This window comes from Catharus ustulatus, chromosome 5 (assembly GCF_009819885.2).
Source record: "Catharus ustulatus isolate bCatUst1 chromosome 5, bCatUst1.pri.v2, whole genome shotgun sequence".
NCBI classification, from domain to species: domain Eukaryota; kingdom Metazoa; phylum Chordata; class Aves; order Passeriformes; family Turdidae; genus Catharus; species Catharus ustulatus.
Genome location: NC_046225.1, coordinates 47,119,493 through 47,136,210, shown reverse-complemented (window position 1 = coordinate 47,136,210; position 16,718 = coordinate 47,119,493). Strand labels below are relative to the sequence as shown.

The window sequence follows — 16,718 nt, the reverse complement described above, 5'->3', positions numbered from 1 at the left end:
TACTCTAAGCTACTCATCCTTTGCCTCTACAGAGTCTTTCAAGTTCCTAAAGTCAAAGAAAAGAGCTGTTACACTAATTGAAACATGAGGGGACCATGGGTATATTTTAAACATGGATAGGAAAGATAGTCTCTTACAGTAATTAATTAAAAAATTGAGTGAGTTAGGAAATGATAGTCTAAGGATCAAAGTAAAATAGATATCTGTAGTGTGAACTTGAGTTGTGGTGGAATGTTATAAATTGCTTTGAATTATTGTGAATGGTTTTAGTGGATTATAGATTCTGGTGTGGACATGTCAAGCGTGAGTTGACCCCTCACAAAGTATTTGACTTAGCTAATTTGGACAAAAGTAAAATTCTGAAAGAAGTACAGTAATTTCACGAACATAAGGTGCACCGGACTATAAGGCGCACCCCCTGGGAGTCGGCAACTTTCGCAACTTTGTAGATCATATAAGGTGCACTGGACTGTAAGGCGCACTATTTTTTGCAGCGAGGAGCAACGCGGCGCACAAGAAAGTAGCGAACTACTGGCAGGTGCTCGATTTGCAAACATTTTTCAAAGATCGGTGTAGCCTTTAAACGCAGCCCCAGGTGCCCTCCCTGTGCAGTGGGCCCCGGCACTCCCGCTCGCCCCTGGCGCCGGCTGGCATGGCTCCTGGCTCCCACCGCGTGGTCGCGCTGCGTTCCGGCTTCCCCTCAACCAGTGGCGGTGGCGCTTTTTCGCCGCTTTTCCACGCCACTTTTTCGCCGCTTTTCTGCGGCGCTTTTTTGTCCTTTTCAGCACTTTCCAGCGGCACTTTTTCGCCGCTTTTTCACGGTGCTTTTCCGCCGCTTCTTAGTGCTTTCCCGCGATGCTTTTGCTCTGCTTTTTGCCGCTTTCTCACGGCGATTTTTCGCTGCTTTTCGCTGCTTTCCCGCGGCGCTTTTTCGGCGCTTTTTCGCTGCTTTTTCACCGCTTTTCCGCAGCACTTTTTTGCCACTTTTCAGTGCTTTCCCGCGGTGCTTTCTCGCCGCTTTTTGGCGCTTTCCCGTGACACTTTTTCGCCGCTTCTTGGTGCTTTCCCGGGGTGCTTCTTGGCACTTCCCCGCGACCGTGCTGCTTCCCTCCGCTTCTCCCCGGCCGGTGGCCGCGCTGGTTCCCGGTTTCCCCCGCCTGGCGGCTGCAGCTCCCGCGGTTCCCGGCTCAGCTCGCACTTCCGGGTTCGCAAATTTCCGAACTTTGTCCATCAGATAAGGCGCACCAGACTATAAAGCGCACTTCCAGGTTCGGGGGAAAATTTTAGTCAAAAGGGTGCGCCTTATAGTCATGAAATTACTGTACTGTTAAAGAGAGCAATAGTTTATTTTGCATTTCAGATTAGATAACTCATGGAAATACAGAAGAAAAATAAAATAGGACAAAGCCCAAGGACTTGGGGGATTGGGATTAGGATAGTCATGCAGTCCTCTGATGAAACAATTTAAAACAGTAGAAATGAAAACCTGTTTCCACCATTGCCACTTCCAATGATTCCTATAAAAGTTCATACATTTAGTGTTTCTACTAAAAGTTCATGCAGTAGTGATTCAAGCAATCATGAGTGCAATCAATGTAATCAGCTATTTTACATAATCTTCTGTGTAAAGGAACAAAACATACTCATGGCTTTGCCAGCATTGGTGTCTTAGAGCAGAAGAGTGGAGGTTTTTCCCCATCATTTTTCTCTTCAAAACTGGAACAGTGAAACAAGGGATTTGGAGTAGGATGGATGAATAGATGGGTAGGGAGCCTGGCATTTTGTATTGCTCCCACCAGTTGTAGAAATGCCTGGCATCTAGGAGATTAGTTACAAGAAAGCTAGACTATATATCCACCTTGTCCTTATTCTCTAGACATTGTTATTTATCCCTGTTGGAAATGATACTGGACCTAGTTAGACCATGGTATTACCCAGTGTTGACATTTTTATATTTTTTAACTACAGTTGATTCTTTGAGCCTTAGTTTTGGTGTATTATTCCACCTTTGGCGTATTTAACTAAACAAGAAAAAAACCTTCAAATTTCAAGTTTTTCACTGTGTTACCATCAGGATGTGATAGTTATGTAAGAGAGGAAAAAAAGACATTTTCAAGATTAGATAACACACAGTTCTACTACCACTCCATTAAAAAAATAGCATACTCAAAAATACTTTTTTTATTCCCCCTGCTCGTTGGGTCAGGTAAGTGATATTTTAAAACAACAAAGTCTTGCCATTGCTCGATTCATGTTGGCTGTTCTAAGAAAGACTTCAGGGACTGTCCTTTCCCTTCCTACTGTAGAGCAGTATTGTACTGCTAGTTATGAAGTTGGTTGTTATTCAGAAAGGTACCTGCAAAGCACTGTGCCTTCAGTACAGTGGGGTAGGAGTAATTCCTTTCTTATACATTTTAAGGTATTGGTTAAGTGTTTTTCCAAGCAATTCCTTGTATGAGTAGTGTATGCAACCCAATTAGACATAAGATAACAATAAAACAGTGGTTTAAGTTATATTTGACCCCACTTCAGGTAAATTAAGCAAATTCAGGTAAATGATTCTGATTCAAGGTCTTCAGAAATCAACAGCAGTATAAATAAAGTAAAGCAAGACCAACCCAGGCTAAGGGAAGAAGCAGTGGACCTAAAAGTTAATACCTTCATACTGGAAATCTGGAGCCAAGACCCACTTTTACAGGCCCGTGGCATATACCCCAAGAAAAAGTAGTTAACTCAGAGGATGTAGTTGTATTCTAAGAGAAACAATGGCTTTCTGGCTGTTTGGCCTCCTTTCTTTGAAGGTAGATGTATGTTACCCAGCTGTTGTAATTTTTTGCAAAGGTATGTGTAAGCAAAGGCAAAATAAAATGAATTGGAGAAAGATTAGATTTGGCAAAAAAGTCATACTTAAAAAAAAAAAGCATAATATTCCTGAAAACAATTTGTACTACCAATAAATACTTAAATATCATTTCTTCTAGGGGAAATAAAAACCCAATCAAAAAAGGAAATATCAAGCCATATTTAAAATTCTTGAATGGTTTTTGAAGACCTTAACTGATAATATGTGAGTTCTTTCAGCCCTGATTAAGAAAAAATGCTCACAACCAACTATGATTTGTTTAGTTTCAGTTTTTCATTGTTGTTTAGTAGACTTTTGGGGCTTTAGTGAGAGAGTTCTGGCAGAGGGATTTTTAAATGGAAGAATCCTCAGCATCACTGCAGTAAAACAGACACTAATCCTCGTTTGTGCAATGCTGTGGTGGGCAGAAGTTGGTTTTGAGTAATTTTTTTAGTTTTAGGAGTCAGAAAGCTGCATTTGCAGCTTGGTCTCAAAAAGTTAGTTATGGTGTGCTGAACAGGGCTAGACTGTCAGCAGTAGTGGCCAGCAGGACCAGGACAGTGATTGTCCCCCTGTGCTTGGCACTGCTGTGGCCACACCTCAAGTCCTATGTCCAGTTCTGGGCCTCTCACTCCAAGGACATTGAGGTGCTGGAGCAAATCCAGAGAAGGACAACAGAGCTCGTGAAGGATCTGAAGCAAAAGTCCTATAAGGAGCAGCTGAGGGTACGAGAATTCATCACAGAGACTAGTCTTTCCAAAAAGAACAGAATTTTAAATGAATAAAATTTATTTTCGATTTTTTTCTTTTGGCAAAGGCAAGAATTCTAGCATTTTTATGAAATGTGTTAAATGCAGTGAGTTCTGCAGCACAAACCCAGTTTTTTGCTGTCTAAATAAACTGCTAATTAACAGACAGTCAAATGCTCGTTGGGATTTCCCTTCAGCGTGAAATCTGAATTCTGCTTCATAGCATAATAATATGGCAATTGCCAGTGGATAAGGGAAAGACTGCCTAGACTTTAGTAAAGCCTTTGACACTGTTTCCCACAGTGTTCTCCTGGAGGAGCTGGCTGCTTGAGGCTTGGACAGGTGCACTGTTCCTGGCTGAAAAGCTGTCTGTATGGCCAGACCCAGAGAGCAGTGGTAAACAGTGGCATCCACTTGTCAGCCAATCCCTAGTGGGTTTCCTAGGGCTCAGTACTGGGACAAGTTTGGTTTCACATTTTGATCAATGCTCTGTGGGTAGGGATCCATCCCTTCTCCAAGAAACAAGCAATAGGATGAGAAAATGGCCTCAAGTTGCCCAAGGGGAGTTTAAAATTGTCTATAGGGAAAACTTTCCTCACTGAAAGGTGGTCAAGCATTGGAACAGGCTGCCCCAAGCAGTGGTGGAGGGATCTAAACAACATGTAGATGCACCAGTTAGAGACATGATTTAGTGGTAGCCTTAGTAGTGCTGAGTTAACAGTTGGACTTGATCTCAAAAGTCTTTTCCAGCCTAAATGATTCTTTGGTTCTCTGTCCTCATTTTTGGTTCAATAACAGTTTTGGTGGTGTCTGCCCACTTTGTCAAGACAACCCTGAGGAGTTCGCTCCTGCTGGGTGATTTTGGATTTGGGGTAATGATACCTAGAACTCAGGAAATGCTGGTCCCCATTCTTCCTTCCTGTTTACCAGAATGCTACTTTGCCTGTGGTGCTGGGAGGTTGACCTGTGGAGTTAAAGGTAGAATGTGTGAAAAGAATGAAAGTTTAAAGCAGATTTTATCTAAAGAGATAACTAGGGGAGACTGAGCTGACTAGATTTCCAAATGTGACAGAACTGACAGCCCCGACTGTCAGATGTTCAGAAATCTGAGACACTGGCTGTAGATCAACAAGTGCAGTATTTCTTACAAGAAGGAAGAAAAAGATGATCACCAAGTACAGACAATTAAGCAATCTCAATAGTACATTAGGGGTGTCAAAACACATTTTCCAGTGCAAAATTAGTGAGAGACATGAAGCTAACTTAAATACCGTAACCCATAACCCTTGAATTTACCTAACCTAGACTAAAGACAACCTAAGTCTGCTTTTGTTTTTATGATAGAAATTATATTCTGCAGACAGGCAGTGCTCAGGCTCTCATCTCTTTGGACTTGATAAAGCAGGTGATATAACGAGCCACATGGAGAATTTTGATTGAAACAGAGTAAGATGGAATTGCTAAAAAGTTGTCAGGTCTGAAAGATCCTGTTAGAAGCCTATGCAAAGGGATCATGAGATAGGAAGAGCTTCCTGTCTGGAAACACAATTCATATGCATTTTTTGAGGATCAACTTTGGTACTAATTTTACTAGATATTTTCATCAGTGACCCTGGCACAAAAAGGCAGGAAATTGATCTTTTGGTTTGGCAGCAAGTAAGAAAATGACGTCAGTAAACTGAGGAGAAAAATGTCAGACAGAAAGAAACCAACCTGCGTGTCTACTGGGATCGTAGAAATGTGAGAATTATAGTCATGCAAGTGTCAAACCATGTGCATCTATTGAAAAAAAATTATTGCTAGATCCTGAGAGTTTATTAATGGGAAATGACAGAAGATTAGAAAGAACAGGAAGCTATAAAAAAGCTGATATAAACCTAGACTCTTTTTTTTTTACTGTTGAGATAAGGAATTACTCGTTGTGCTTTACGTGACTATGGTGAACAGAGTTGCACAGCAGACAGTTCTGGTCAGGTTATTTGTAAAAAAAGAGGAAACATAACTAACTGAAGAAAAGAATAATATGGAACAGATTTACCGTACAACAGGAATTGGAGAAATGCTCGCTCCCCAACTGTTTTGCCAAAATGAGGATGGAGAGGGGACATGATTACCCTATGTAAGTGATTTATGAGAACAGATAGCCAGTGACACATAAGAAAAAAGATGAAATAAATGACTAAAAAGAGGATACTTCAGAGAATCTGAAGTGAGATTATGGGATGGTTTCTGAGAAACAGTGGTAAGATTTACCCACTGTCAAATGGCGCTTATTAATGCCAGGACAGAGATTACCTGATGCACTAAACTGTTATAGCAAGGGACTGGTTTCAATCTGAAGAACAGAAAACAGTTAATCAGTAGGAAACAAGTTAGTAAATAGAAGGATAATTGACAAACTGCTACCTAAACTTTTCGGCTATTGAGTTCACCCCTTAGTCTCAGTCATTGTTACACAGTGAATGTTTCACCCTGTAACATCACAACAAGGCAATGAAAGAATGGTTGCGAAGTCACGAGGACCACAGTTGAAATGTCCCCTTGGAAAAAATACAGACTCACTTAGGGGAGAAGACTTTGGAGAAGTGTGAGGGAAGGAGAGGGAATCTTTTGCTTTGAAAGACAACAGGAATAAGGCATCTACCTAACCCTGTGCCAGGGTGACATACTCAACACACTACCAAGGCTGACAGAGAAGGAAGCTGTCAGTGCAGTAAAATATCCATGCCCACCTTGTGTAGCCATGGAGAGGCATGTTAGCCACTACTTCCATGGTTGCCAAAATTGGGTGGGGAGAGAAAGCAGCAAAATCCAAGTTTAGCCACCTTGATGTTCCTCTAGTAGCACTCCAGAGAGGAAGTGCTACTAGAGGCTGTTGCCCTGCTTCTGCAAACCATGCATGGCACTGGGGACTTCCCAGACGTTTTGCCTGTTTAAACCATTACCTTTTGCTTTTCATCCTAAATGGCTGTTCTGCCATTTTCACTGCTTTGGCTGAATTGGACACGTTCCACTTCGGGTGGATCCAGTGAAAGCCAGAACAGGCGATGCTTACACCTTTGGTGATGGCTCTAAATGGGAAAAGACCAGTTGAGCTGAAGCTGAATCCTCTCATGAGAAATAAGCTTATTACTACTGCTAAAAGTTTTGTTCAATACCATTTTATGGTTTTTTTAAAAATCCATACACAAGAAACCTGCAAAATCCCAGTACAAAAAGCCCTGTGAAAATGACCATGACAAATACTTCTCTGAGACATTTGACATCTCTCTAATAATATTTTTTGTAATTGTTTCAGAAGAAAAGTGTGCAACATAACCTGCAAATGGTTCATGCATAGTCATGCCTTCCATGTGTTAACTGCTGGGAAATGGCTTCAGATTGCTTCACATTATAAATTCTTACTTATTTACCATGCCAATTGGTGACCAAGGTAGCATATGTGAAATGAATTTGCAGTTTCTGTTAGTGTTAGTTGAAATTTTCTGGTGAAACATTTTCTCAAATTAAAAGGCAAAAAAAAAGTTGCCCTTACCCATCAATCAGGAAGGCAGTGCTTTGTAGAATAGTGTTTGTTGAGATAATCTGACAAAACGTGGGTAAGTTTTCATGAGAAGCATTTTCCAAATATCCAGGAAGATAGCACTGGTGATTTCTGTATATTTCCAGAATAGCTCTACCATGGGACTAGTCCCCACATGTCTCTAATCTGGTAAAATCCCTGTTGTGGAACAAGAAACTGATTTTGGGAAATCCATTTCTTGTCAAAGGTCAGCTCCTGGCTCCATAGCAATAGCCTCCTGCCATGTGTCTGTAGCTTAAGTTAAAAAACTTCCAAATTCCTATTGAATCAGCAACCAGGACCTTGCAGTTCTGGCTTCCAGCCCTCCTCACATAAAAACATGATATACAAAATTAATAATGATATATACATATTAGAGAAAATAAAGCTTTTCTTGTGAATCCACAGCAGTTTCCAATTTCTAAAAGCAGATCTGTTTAGAAAAAACATGTTTACTTTTTCAACCATGAATAAAAACATTTTGCTTGAGCTTTATGTTATTTATTTTGCCCTAAAGTAGTTAAAAGTCATTAAAATTGATGCTTGATATTTGAGTCTCTTCAGCCCTGGCTAAGAAATAATGCTCAAAACCAACTTGGTTTTGTTTTGTTTCAGTTTGTTCTGTGTTGCTTAGTAGACTTTTGGGGCTTTAGTGAGATAGTTCCAACAGAGAGATTTTTAAATGGAAAAATGCTCAGCATCACTGTAGTTAAACAAACACTAATTCTTATTTGTGCAACGCAGTATTAGGCAGAAGTTGACTTTGAGTAATTTTTAGTTATGAGTGACCACAAAGCTGCATTTTCAACTTGGTCTCAAAAGTTAATTTGAGCTGAACAAAGCTAGACTACTACCACCGTCTCCAACATTTCTGTACAGTACTGCAGTGTGAATTTTCCAAGGGACCTTAATTCCGTTTGAGAAAATTTGAGCTATCAGTTCTCAGTACTTTTGAAAGAAATCAGCCCCACAGTATATTATTTAATTATGCAGTAATTATATATGCACTAGTGTGAGAAAAAATGACCGTGCATAGGATAAATAGTTAACTACATGTTGGAAAGATAAAGATCTCATTAAAAATAAAAAAGGAGGCAAAACATAATAGGATCTAAAATACTTAGGTAAAGACAGAGGGAGAGTTTATTGGCTTGATCCAATAAGGGACTTAAGGCAAGGTTTATGGAGAGTTCAGGTGCCTAGGTCAAAAAATGCGATCGCAGCTCATGCAGCTGCTGCCTAACCCAGGAGTACCTAAAATCACAAGGCTCTTCTTTGATTGTACTCTGTATCTTTAGAGTGTCTCAGATTTTACTTTTGCACACAGTCAGTGTGCAGCAGCTGGAGCAGTTTAGGCACTTAGTTCACATTCAGCAGTTTACAGTCTTCAGCTGAAAAGTTCAAGGAAGCTATTTTGTCAGTGTACTCAGGCCACACCACGCACAGATTCACATTCTGATATTCTTTGTTGTAGTTGCTTGCTTTTAAGATGAAGGATGGAGAGGTGGAATAACCTTTTATTTAACAACCTTTCTGTTAGATTATTGATACAAGAATAATTCTTAGGCATAATTTGTTCCTACAGACAACGCATTCATTGTGGCATGAATTCTAACAGGAACAGGACAGGATCATCTTTGTTTTCAATAGCCCTGTCTCTGACTGGGTAGGATCACTTTCCTGCCCTATGTTGGTTTGCATCTTTTTTGTTTAACGGGGAAACACAGCAACAATGGGTTGCTGTATAGGAGATGCTTGTTTTCTTGTTTCCTTCTGTTATCCTGGCTGTGATTTAACAGAATACTGTAAGCCCTGTTCCTCTTCCTTTTTTTTTTTTTTTTTAAACAGAATGGTAGTTGGATCTTACAGTTAGGAGGACTCTAAGCTCTGAATTTTAGGGACGCTGTGTTATCCGTGTTGTGGCCTGACTTCAGTTTCTTAAGAATTGTAATAATGTTGCTGCGTTTCTGGGGTTTGGTAAGTCTGGCAATTATACTTTGAAACTGTGGAACTGACTATCCTGGAAACACTAAGAAGTGAAGTCACTCATTTCCCTGTTTCCGTGTTCATTGTACTTTTTCTTTTCCCATATGTGATAATATGTGGTTGTAGATGCTAAAGTATAGCTAAATGTTTCTATATGTGCAAGGCAACAAACTTAAAGATGTAGTCAAGAAGGTCTTATTTAAAATTTTCTGGTTTTAAAAAGTAACTTAACTCCAGATATGACATGAATCCTTCAGGAAGAAAAACCTTGGACTGATCAGATTCTTTCCTTCAGTCGTTGTTGCTTGGTAGGAGAGATGCATATAATCTGAAGATTTATAAAATAGTAAATATCCACTGAAAATGTGCTCCTATTAATATAAATTGTAATTATTCAAACTGCAATGCACTTATGGTGGGAAGTACTAAAGTTAAAGAGATGAAGTGCAGGAGCTCTTAGTGCAGAACTGTAACTGAATAATGAACAAAAACTGAAATAATAGCAAAAGAAGTACTAAAAAGACTTCAATTAAAGAAGACTTTATTTTAAAATAAAAATTGCTCACTAAGGAAGGCTGCAAAAAGCAAATAAGTCAGCATTTTTAATGTTTATCAGTATGTTTTCTTTCAGCTGAAGGTTGTTAGCTAACAGTTAAGTTGAATATCTTACAATTTTTTTTCTGAGTTTTTATGTATTCACTCTACTGAATAAGTACAGACTGATTGTTTTAAAAATAATGCATAGCAACAGAAAAGGTAATGATTTTGAACATGTGTTCTATATTCTAACTTGGTATTTAAAGAACAATTTTTGTTGGTATCTGTTTGTATATTCTCTAATATTTTCTAATATTATTCCCTGATGAAATATATATATTCTCTAATATATTTGTTGCTGACAAGCTGGATGTTTTACATCTCTTTATAGTCCTGAGATCTCTTTATGAGATATGTCTCTTTATGAGATAAATAATATTAAGATACTTTTGGTGTTGAAAATAGGAGCAGTGTCTTTGAATTTTTAATAATTATTGCTCTTCATTCTTATACAAGTAAAAAGAAGGGTAAAATAACATTTATTGCATCATAATTGTATTAAAAGTATGCCTGTATTGTAAAATCAAATCTTACACCAAAGGAAGGAAAAAAGCTTATAATGCTTGATATCTAGTCTCTTGGAAAAAAATCTTTAATTTCTGGGTGGTCAATAGTAAATGCAGAATTAAATTCAAAGTTTCAGTCAATTAAAATGCTTTTTAAGAACTGCATGTAGAAATCAGAAAATACTTGGCAACCTACTTGCAATGGTGACTGAAGGGAAAAAAACTTTATTTGTTATTACTGGATTAGACTGCTGTTAGTATTAGATAAATTTCTGAGTCTAAATAAATCTAGATAATGATAAAATTGTTAGCAGTCTTTTAAAATTCTGAAGGAGTTGTTAAAGTTACAAAATTCCTGTTTACTTATTCCTCTTAGGTTAGCTCTTTGGGATCAGAGGAGCAACTGCTCCTTGTGTTGTAGATATTTCTCATTCATAGAATTCCATAGAGATTTTGCACGTATATCCACTTATGCCTTGTCTAATGAGTGTCCTTCCTTCAGCGGTTTTAGAGCACTGGGCAAATGTTTTGTATCAAAGAGAGCAGGAAATACATGATTTTTCTTCAAAACTCTGTGACTAGTACTCTTTACTAAATACAGTGTTATGTGAGGAACATGAGGTGAACGAAAAGCAGGTACTTTATTCACAGTGGCAGAAGATATCTTATTAAATCACCTTATTGGCTACAGTTTACCTTTGAGCAGCACAATGAATGTTACTGTTTATTCTGACTGTTCAATATTCTTTTTCTACTTTGGCTTGTACCTGCTACTGTAACCTATGTCCTGTTTGCTTCTTGAGCATTACTAGCACCACCCACCAGCACATTGTGTGCTGTAGGCTGAGATATCACAGCCATATCTTTTCAACCTCTGCTACAAAAGTGCTACAGGGAATGTACATTTTAATTTTACTTCTGAGATACCAGATGACAGGGTTCAGCTGGGAGACCATTGGTCTCCATTAGACCAATGTTTTTCAGTGGAACACAGGATCATACAGGAGAGAAGTGAGCATTCAAATTCTTCCTTTCAGCATGATTGTATGAAGAACATTGTGTTTCAGTCTTTCTCCCACCTATATTTCTCCTTCCCCATGTTTACGGAAAAAGATAATTGAGTATCTGGTCTTTGGCTGTTGTCTACAAGTACTCTATGTAGAGACAAAATAAGATTTCATCTGATTTTTTTTCCATTCCTGAAAATGCAATGCAACTTCTTTTTTTTTTTTTTTAAACTCAAACATATATTGAGAATAATTTGTCCATGGAGTTGCAACAAGTTTCAGTCATACTGAGTCTAGGCTGACCACACTTACTCATAGGAGGCTCTGTGGCAAGTAGCCCATTCCAAAAGGATTCTATGTGATGTGTTCTGTCTTTGTCATCCTATATATAACCATTACATTTTAGGGATCTGTTTTAATGATTTGCATCCCTCAATTCCCCTTGTCTAGGAGAGGTTTCAAAGGGCTCATACTGCATATGAGAGTATTTTAAAAATCGCATAATATATTTTACTTATTTTCATATTTCTACCTCTAGTAAAAAAAAAAATCACAATTTTTTTAGATGAACAGCTTATCCTGCTGTTTTCCACGGGTTTGCTGACATACTGTATCTGTTTTACATTTGTGTTTGGCTGTGCTGGTGTTGGTAGATCACCTGAGCACTCTGCCTTACTCCCAGTTCGTGCTTGCCCTTCACTGGGGACCTGCAAACTTGACAAGCTGTTGCCATCATTTTTCTTTGTGACATACTGTAGAGCCTTCTTGTTACAAAGTACTTGGTTTGTGTCCTGGGGCTCTCAGCTGTGGAATTTTGATGTATGGCTCACTCTGTCAAGTTTTGTGGTTCCTGCAATATTTCATCCCCCTGCTGGTACTGATTTAACACCTCAATTCTTGACCATAAATTTGTTCAGCCAAAAGTTAACTATGTAAACTAGATGTAAATATTTATTATTAATTGTTTTTCTTTATTGTTTTTAAACATTGGAATGGACTGCTGAGGGAGGCAGTGAAATCACCATCCATGGAAGTGTTCAACAAATGATTGGATGTGGAACTTACAGTAACTTCACGACCATAAGGCGCACCAGACTGTAAGGCGCACCCCCTGGGAGTCGGCCCATTTCGCAACTTTGTAGATCATATAAGGCGCACCGGACTATAAGGCGCACTTTTTTTTTTTTGCAGCGAGGCCCCGCCCCCAGCTCCCCCCGCGCGGTTGCTGGCCGAGGCCCCACCTCAACCCGGCAGCCATTGGCCCCCGGGCCCGCCTGTACCCGGTGGGGCTGGGCTACGCCTGCCGCTGCTCGGCGCCACCCCCCTGGGGCTGGGCTATGCTCACCACCGCTCCGTGCAGCCTTCACGGGGCCGGGCCATGCCTGTTGGGGTGCCGCGGGCCCCCGGACCCCCCTGCACCCGGCTGCCCTGGCCCCACAGCCCCGCCTCCACCTGGCAGCCGTGGCCCTGCCAACTCCCCCTGCACCTCACGGCTCGCACTTCCAGATTGGCAAATTTCCGAACTTTTGCCCATATATAAGGCGCACCGGACTATAAAGCACACTTCTGGGTTCGGGCAAAAATTTTAGTCAAAAGGGTGCACCTTATAGTCGTGAAATTACTGTAGTGCCACTGTAGAGTTGACAAGGTGGTAATCAGTCAAAGGTCGGACTTAATGGTCTCAGAAGTCTTTTCCAACCTGAATGATTTTGTGATTCGTTAAAAAAATGTTCTCAGAGGTTCTTTTTCTTGGTACCTGGATCACCTTAATAAAAGTGGTTAGCAGAAAACTGGTTTATAGGTCTAATTCTTGGGGGTGACAGTCTCCCAGAATTTTTGAGTTCTGCAACACCATTTACAAAATTAATGGTTAGGTCAGTAATTGATTTCGGGCTTAGAAGCAGGTTATAATGGTTGTAGGGCTGAGTCATATCTTAGACATAGTAGCTAAGTAAACTGTTCTGGTAAAGTAAATAGTAATAGACCAGAATGAAAAGTTTCTGAATAAACTATTTGCTGATAAATTATAGCACAGCAAAGCTTGCCTGTCAAGAATGAAAAGCAAAGAAGACATCAGCTTATAGTGTTCTCTCAGATGTCTTTCTCATTGTGAAAGATTTGCATTGTAAGAAAAATACCAGGTATTTGTTGAGGGAAGTTTGGGTAGAATAAGTGGTTATTGGGAAGGAAGAGGCAAAATGTAAGGTATGTTTTTCAAAGACATCCTACATGTATGTTTACATAATGGGACTGAGTGTAGTTACACTAATGAGATGGAACTGTCCCTTTTTTTCTTGAAATCACCTCTTTGCCAATGGTGTAAAGTTGGCAAGTAGCTGCTTTCATGGATGTAGCTGCTTTCCTACCTTCTGGCATCACTTAGAGAAAAATATAGATGGTGTTCATAGCTCAGACTTCTGCTACCTTTTAGGGAGCACAGTGTTAACTGTAAGCAACCTCTGATCCTTCCTTTCCTAGCCCAAACAGAAGCACATGAGTGATAATATGCAAACAGAATAATATGCAAAAAGAAGCATATGAGTGATAATATTCAAATTCAGTAAATTTGAAACAAGTCTTCAGTCTTGGTACTGCTTCGTTTTGCAATGATGACCTCCTTTCTGTAGTTCTCAATAGAAAGATGTAACGCCTCGTATCAATTCTTAATGCAAATAACAGTTTCTCCATAGAATGACTATATTAAGAAATCTCGCTTTGCAATTATAATTTTAAGGTGATTTACATAAGAATAACAATGCCTATAGTTAGATTGACTGTTGTTTTGAAGTAAGGACTTGTATAACATTGTTGTCTTAGAAGTTAGACTTACGTGATTTCTTTTTAAATTTTAGTTTTCAAATACTGGATTATACCTTCTCTTCCACTATTGCTTCTACTGCATACCTTATTCCTATGATTCTCATATCATGATTCTATTAAAATATATACAGCAAAATATATCTATGTACCCATGAAAAAGTACAGTAATTTCACGATTACAAGCCACACGGATTATAAGCTGCACTTCTGGGGTGTCAGCAACGTTTTGTTTTTCCTCCATATACAAGCTGCACCGGATTGTAAGCCACACTTTCGTTCGCAGCAAGGATCCGTGTGCAACTTTCACAAAGTGGCCAAATAGTAACAGAATCGCGGGATCGTGGGGTTTACTGGCTCGGGGCTGTGTGGGCTCGGCCTGGCCCACCCGCTGCCGCCACGGAGCTGCCCCGGCCCGGCTCGACTTCCCCTCCCCCGCTGAGGAACGGCCCCGGCCCGGCACGGCTCGGCTCCCCATCCCCCACTGGGGAACGGCCCTGGCTTGGCATGGCTCCCCGCTCCCCCGCCGGCCCCGGCCCTGCTCCCCCACAGCCACTGGGGGCGGCTCTGACCCTGCTCGGGGCCGCTGCGTGCTTGCATTTCTGGTTGGCAAATTTCAGAATTATTTTTTTCACATATATTAGCCGCTCTGAAATACAAGCCTCACTTCCAGGTACGGAGCAAAACTTTAGTCAAAATGGTGCGGCTTATAATCGTGAAATTTTATATGTAATATTAAATATCTAAATTTTTTTTTAAAATTGCATTTCCATTAACTTTATAAAGCATTTTCTGGGAAAAAAAGAGTTTTTAAATGAAGAGAGTAATAAGTGCTTTAAATCTTACAAAAAAAAAAAAATTACTACTTTTGCCCATTTGTTCTTCTGTTGCAAAAGTGGTGCAGTGTTGCTTTCCTGTGTTCCAAAAATTTCTTACAAGTCAACAGCTTGATTGATTGATTTGTAATTTGTAATGTGTACCAAAAGTGATGTTCACTTAAAAGCTGCTCCTGCACTTTGAGATCAGGGGAAGGACATGCAGGTGGAGTCCCTGGTACCAAGTAGGAGCTGCTGGTTGAAGGCCAGGCTGGACATGCAGCACAGGGCTGGTGGAGCTCCTCTGCTTCCCTGGTGTGGGGGTCACTGCTCCTTAGTGTATAGTGGTCTTCTGGTTAGGATCACCACTGCATATTAGAGGTTATAGAAAAAGAAAGGATCTTCTGAACTTCTATGAAGCGCATGACCTTCCCTTCAAAGCAGCCAGTGTTAGTGTCATTAGTATTACCTGTATTCCTGCTTTCAATGCTTTGAGAAGACACTGCTATTTCTCCTGCAGTGGAGATACCATCTTGTAGTTCCACTGCTTCGCTCCTGGAGTTAGGATCAGGCCTTACCAAAAAAGTCTGTGAAGATGCTTAAGGGCAATTAAAAATTGTGAAGCAAAATCATTATGATTATTAAAAATACCACTGTTACCATGGAAGGTGTTAGTGCTGAATGAGATTAGAAGCTCTTTTTCTAAGGCAGCATCCAATTTCTGTTTTTCTTTCATTCCAGATAGAACAAAGGTTATTTTTTAAATTTTTGCCCATCAGTCAAGATACAGAAAGACAAATACACATCTTGGGTTATTAAAAATTTGGAATTATTTTTATTTCTTTAGGAATGACTGACATAATATGCTTTATTTCATGTAAATTCAACTCTCAGTGTTTTCTATTTTAGGATGGGAATTTTAGAAGGGTATGATATTCCTGTTGTGGTTTACAGGCTCAATTCTCTGGCCAGAATGTGTTTCTCATGATGAAGAAGAAAATTCACATATCTCCAGGCAGTTGTTTTTCTGCAGGCTTGGCCCTTAGAAGAAAGGAATTTTGAATTCGTGCTTAACTTGGTAAATGTGCTGGGTTGGAGATATATTTATTCAGCGTTTATTAAACTAGTTGGGAACAATGTTTCAGATGAGATGGAGGAAAAAAAATCATAGTTTGAAATGATGTTTAGTTTTCCCACTAGAAAATTGGCTGTTAAAAAATACATTATTTGTCAAAAAATCTTTCAAGCAACAAACTAAAGGGAGCTCTATTTGTACAAAACTAATGGTCTAACATTGTAAACAATTTTTAATTACTTCTGTCATACATAATGCATCCCAGAAGCAACATACATTTGAGTGCAAATAGAACTGCACTTTTAGGAAAGTGAAGATAAAAATAAAGATTTCTACCAACCTTTCAAGTAATTATTTAGTATGAGAAGTTTGATCATAAAGCTGTAAAAACTGCATTTTGCATTGAGGGTTTCAGTGGAACAGTAAAGTTATTGAACACAGCAAAAAGGTTAAACAATTTTTTAGTAAGAGGAAGCAATAGATTATTTAAAAATATTTTCATTCTATTATGCATAACTGTTTCAGTTAGGTAGGAATTTTAGTAAATAACTACAACTTTTTATTTACTTTATTTTGGTTTGTCATTAGATTTTGAATTTCCCGAGTCCCACAGAACAGTTCCTATACTTTTTCTGCATAATCCCCATGGAAGGCATCTGAGTTCTGGGCCACCAAAGCTTCAATCATATTAGAGATGGTGGATATTTCAGGTCTTGGGCAAGAATGTGGACTCACTTTTGCTCACACAGAGAAGTTTTCCTG

General features: G+C 39.4%; 1 protein-coding gene across 1 annotated transcript in view; it reads left to right on the top strand.

Moving 5' to 3' along the window:
* Nucleotides 1-16,718, top strand: part of TRMT9B (tRNA methyltransferase 9B (putative)) — a 127,250-nt gene that overhangs the window by 828 nt on the left and 109,704 nt on the right. The window lies entirely within an intron of this gene.